Genomic DNA, 5,500 nt, shown 5'->3' with positions numbered 1-5,500 from the left:
TTCATTTGCTTGGCTTGACTTGCACTGTTCTGATCATATCCTTTCTGCTAGCAATAGACAACCATTTAGATTGATAACCCTTTGTACTACAACTACATAGGGAATTGATATCCTGGGTGAAAATCCGTCTATCAGAATCCACCTAACTTAGATAAACAAAAACAAAGTCTAACTTTCAAAGTGAGAAAACTCCCTCTTTTATTTTCCAAAAATCTTCTATGTCTTTACAATAAAACAAATGAGCCTTTTTTATAGCTCTTACATGATATAATCTATATTAATTACAAATATGTCTAAATTAATTACAAATCAATCACTACAATGGAAAAATCATAATCAATGGTGATGATGAGGAATAAATGGTGGATCTAGGATTTCTATCAAGATATCTGTCTTAGCAATCAATATTTACTTGTTTGGTTCGTCAGAGAATAGTTCAGAAAGTCCATCAGAAAATCCATCTTGAAATAGTTCAGCTAATCGTTCAACATATGTGATGACCGCATCATGTGTAACATAGAAACGACACCAGAGCATACCTGAATCGTCATGGTCTTGAGTCGAATTTTTTTTGGGTTATGGAGGTAAGCTACTTCTTTTATACGGTGATTCTTATTATCTAATAATATTTGTTACGTTATGTGTACTTCTCCCAAGTGTTATAAATTGAGTTTTAATATTTCAGATGAAAGATGATCTCTTCAGCCCAAATTCATTGAACCAATCTATTGAATATAGTATAGAATACTTTTAATATTTGAAATATTAACGATTTGGTTCGTTCCTTCGTTCCCCGGCAACGGTGTCATTTTGTTTTTCATAATGCTCAAGAAAAAAACAATTAACGATTTGGTGTTAATATATAAAAATATTGAATGGAAGAAAAACATGGAATGAATGAGAATCGACTTTGATTTCATCTTCACACAGTGAATGTAAGTAAAAAAAAATTCTTGCTCTCATTAAATTATAACTTTAGTTTTGGGATTTAACCTTAATGTAATTCTTCTTTGTAGTTGTGAAGATACGAGTTGTACAAGCAAGTGTGGTCATGGCAAGAAGAACTGAGGGTACATATATATAATATATCACTCTATTTTATGGTTCATGTTTCGTGTTTAGTAATATATATCATACGTAGACAAATTCTAATAATTTTTTTGCTGTCACTTTTTCTAATAAAATTATGCTCTACAGGTATCAAAGGAAATCATCGGTTTAATCACTTCAGCTTAAGAAATATTAATCTTCAGTGACATTACAATGTCGAGCTATCATCCCATGACAACTTACTTCTGCTCATCGATCAATCATATAGCCAAAAGGTGTACGTTTTGATTTTTGATCAAATCATATAAACAAAGAGGTCTTGACTTCTGAGATAACAGTAAATAATCTAAAATTTTGGATAGGTATATTCCTTTCTCAAATTTTCACTAATTTGGATAATAGTTTGAGTGTTTGACTATAAGACATCTAAAGATCCAATTTGCGACCGTTTTTTGAGTTTTTGAGAATTTTTAAAAATATTTAGAGGATTCTACATAATTATTTTATTTATCTGGATAATTTTCGTTAATTTAGTAAAATTAAAATTTATAAACCGGAAATACGGGTATCTAAATCTATCATAATAAATATATTCAATAAAATATAATTATTTTTAAGAAAACGGTTATGGGACGAAATTTTATGTCGCATACAAGACAAGACGAGTATCTTGTCCCAAATATATATATATATATCTAGGTTAAATATGTGAAATAAATGAAACTGAAACCGAATCCAAATTTGATTTAACACTCCTAAACAAATTGTTGGAAATGTTTGGATTAGTTTAGAATAATATACATGTAATATCACTTACTAAATTATATCTTAATTTTTTTCTTATAAATATCACTTATGCAGGTCTCGGTATTTCCCAATTTTAAAAAATTTACGTAAACAGTTAAGAAGTGCAGATGCGTACATGCAGATCCGACCTAGTTAATATATAGTTAAGAAGTGAAACGATTTTACTTTTTTTTTTCATTTTATCTAGTAAACTAAAAATACAGTTTTGAAAGTAAAATTGTTGTAAAATGTAGTTGACAAGCCGCCTGCCATTTTTGTTTTGTAAAATTATTTTTTAATAAAAACAAAGGAAATTAATTAAATTGAAGAGAAGAGTAGTAGCAAATTAGGGGTTGAGCTCATGCCTTTTTGAATTGTATTAAATTTGACTGCAATTAGAAATTTCAAATATTTCCAAAGGCTTTGGATAATATTTTACTGCAATTAGACATTTCAATTTTAATTAATATACAAATATTTCTAAAGGCTTTGGATAATTGAATAACACCAAATAATAAAGGGTTTAATTCTCATTGAGTAACACCAGTTTTCAAATGACTTAGTTATGATTTACAAATATCAAATATATAACAAAATTTAATCCGCTGTACACTGCTTAATAATTATTAAAAAAATATGTTTTGTATTTTTGGTAATTTTTGATTAATATTTAGATTATATAAATCTAAATAGATTATGTTGTATTTTTAATAGTTTATAAAGTGCAGGTAAATAGTTTATGAGATACTCCAGCAAAACGATGAGGAAAGGATAAAATCTAGAAAGTTCTACAAAAAGTGCAAGTTCTCCAATTGCATAAAATGGAAATGTAAGCTAACAAACGCTCTTATACTAGACTGTTAACAAACAATGTTAACTAATTATTCCTCTTCCATTACGTTGACAAACCTGCAAATTGCCATCTGCACTTGCCAGCTTCAACTTTTACTATTTCTTCACGCGCCTCTCAACCTTTAATCTTATCTTTGACCACGTGCGCTTAATCTATATTTGCTATATTAAAGCTCCCCCATCGAAAAACTTTGTCCACAAGGTTCAAAAGCCGGAAACTTCCGCTGCAAGTCATAAAGAAACTCCCAAGTAGCTTCTTGTTCAGTCTCATTTGTCCACTGGATTATAATTTAAGTAGCAGCTTGTCCCTGATGCTTAACCATTGTGCGAGCCAGAATCTGCAACGGTTCTTTAATGAGGATATCAGAAACAACTGAGGGTAGCTGAGATGAAGTGAGCACATTACCAACCATTGCCTTGAGCTGCGACACATGAAAAACATAGTGAGTAAGGGAACTGTCAGGCAACGGTAATTTATAAGCGACCTTGCCACAACGCTCCACAATCTTGTGCGACCTATAGTATTTGGGTGCCAACTTCTGATCAGACTGCAGAACTACTGAACCTTGACAATGCAGCTGCAGGTTGACAAAAACAGAGTCACCAATGGCAAAGCTCCTCTCAGAATGATGTTTATTTGCAAACTTCTACATGTGATGTCGAGCTCTTAAAAGGCGAAATTTCAGGATCAACAACATGCTTTCACGTTTCTGCAGACTACGAGCAACCACTGCCACTTTGGATTCACCAGGAAGATACGGTAGGATCACTGGTGGAGCCTGTCCATAAACTGCTTCATATGGACTAAGCGGAGTGGAGGTATGAAAGTTTGTGTTGTACCAAAATTCTGCCAATGGAAGCCAATTACTCCATAAATGAGGACGCATATACAACGCAGATACGTCTCCAAGAAACCATTGATAACCTCTGTTTGGCCATCATTCTGCGGGTGATATGCACTGGAGAACTTCAACTCCACACCTTGCAAAGAAAAGAGCTCATGCCAGAAATTGCTAACAAAAACAGTATCCCTGTCACTTACTATGGACTACGGGCGCACCAAAGAAGTTTGAATACAGTTTCCATGAACGGTTGAGCGACAGGCATAGTCGTATATGGGTGGGACAATGCCATGAAATGAGACGCCTTGTTCAGTCTATCGACTACCAAAAATATCACCGTTTTACTATTGGAAACAGGGAGACCATCAATGAAGTCCACAGAGAGATCAGTCTAGATGGTGTATAGAATAGGTAATGGTTGCAACAAGCTAGGATACGCAGTGGTGTCGTACTTACACTGCTGACAAATGGCACAACTGAGAATGTAAGACTAGATATCCACTGCCATGCCGTTCCAGAAGAACAGCCTCTTCACTTTTTTATAAGTGGCACCACTTCCCGAGTGACCACCCATTCCCAAACAATGCATTCATTTCAAGATGAAGTTGCGGAGTTTTAAATCATTAGTCACCACAATCTTGCTCATCCTTTGCAGAACAGACTACACCCAAGAGTAGTGCTTCTTTGCTGATGGATTGACTTGCAACTCTTGACTATAACAAGCCGGAATATTTTTTAAGAGATCACACTCCAACATAGACATTGCCATATGCAATACTTCTGCTCCATTCACTCGTGATAACGCATCAAACTCTAGCAGCTTAGGCTGCCACATTGTCCTTACCCTGCCGATATTGATTCTCATAATCAAACTCTAGCAGCTTAGGCAAACACTGCTGTTGAATAAGTGTGTTCAACCTCTGCTCCAACAAGTACTTAAACTGCGATGATTTGTTTTAAACACAAAATGGTTTTGCAATATGTAATGACGCCATCTCAGAAAAGCAAAGATCACAGCGAGGAGTTCTTTCTCATAGATGGAAAGATTTAGTTGTCTTCCTTTCAGGTGGTCACTAATGAAAGCCAAGGGGTGGCCCTCCTACAGTATTACAGCGCCTATTGCAGTTTTACAAGCACTGTTTCTACCACAAACGGTTTTTCAAACACTGGTAGTGCTAACACTAGAGCTTGGCATAAGGCATTCTTTAGGGTTATAAAGGTCTCTGAAGCTTCTTATGTCCAAATAAATGAGTCTTTCTTTGTGAGAACGTTTAATGGGCGAGCTATAGTACCAAAGTTCTTAACTAAGTGTCTATAATAACCTGCTAAGCCCAAAAACCCGCCAACTTCTTCAAGTTAGAAGGAGTTGGCCAGTATGCAATAGTGTTGATCCAGTAAGTCCTCAATTAGTGGAATGGGGAATCTATTCTTTATTGTTAAGCCAATCAATCCCTTGTAGTCCCCACAAAGTTGCCAGGTTCCATCTTTCTTCTTAACCAAAACCACAGGCCAAGAAAAAGGACTAGAGCTAACTCGTATTGTTCATGAAAAAAGCAATTCTTTAACGATCTTGTCAATATCATACTTTTGGTAAGTAGCATAGCGGTAGGGACATTGATTAACTAGATCAGAACCCGCCTTTCACACAATTTTATGATTTTTCCCTCTCTGAAAGGAGAAAATGCAGTTGTGTCTTCAAAAATAGCAGAATAAGCATTTTTCAGCTGCAAGACTGCAGAGTTATTCGTATTCTCACGTTGGCTCATCTCCACTACACATAACATGGCATCCTCCTTCTGAATTACTTCTTGAGCACAAATCATGGAAATTTGACTTGAATCTAATTGATTTTTGTTAAATTTTTCTTGCCTTCACCATTCGAACTACTTCTAATTGATACCATGAAGCAAAATTTTCTGTTTTTTCCACCAAAACCCCATTTGTAACTTTTGTAAGTTCCATGTCATGTC

The sequence above is a fragment of the Camelina sativa genome, chromosome 14, assembly GCF_000633955.1.
Source record: "Camelina sativa cultivar DH55 chromosome 14, Cs, whole genome shotgun sequence".
In the NCBI taxonomy this organism is placed as follows: Eukaryota; Viridiplantae; Streptophyta; class Magnoliopsida; order Brassicales; family Brassicaceae; genus Camelina; species Camelina sativa.
The sequence above is the reverse complement of the archived record's forward strand: the minus strand, read 5'-3'. Positions refer to the sequence as shown.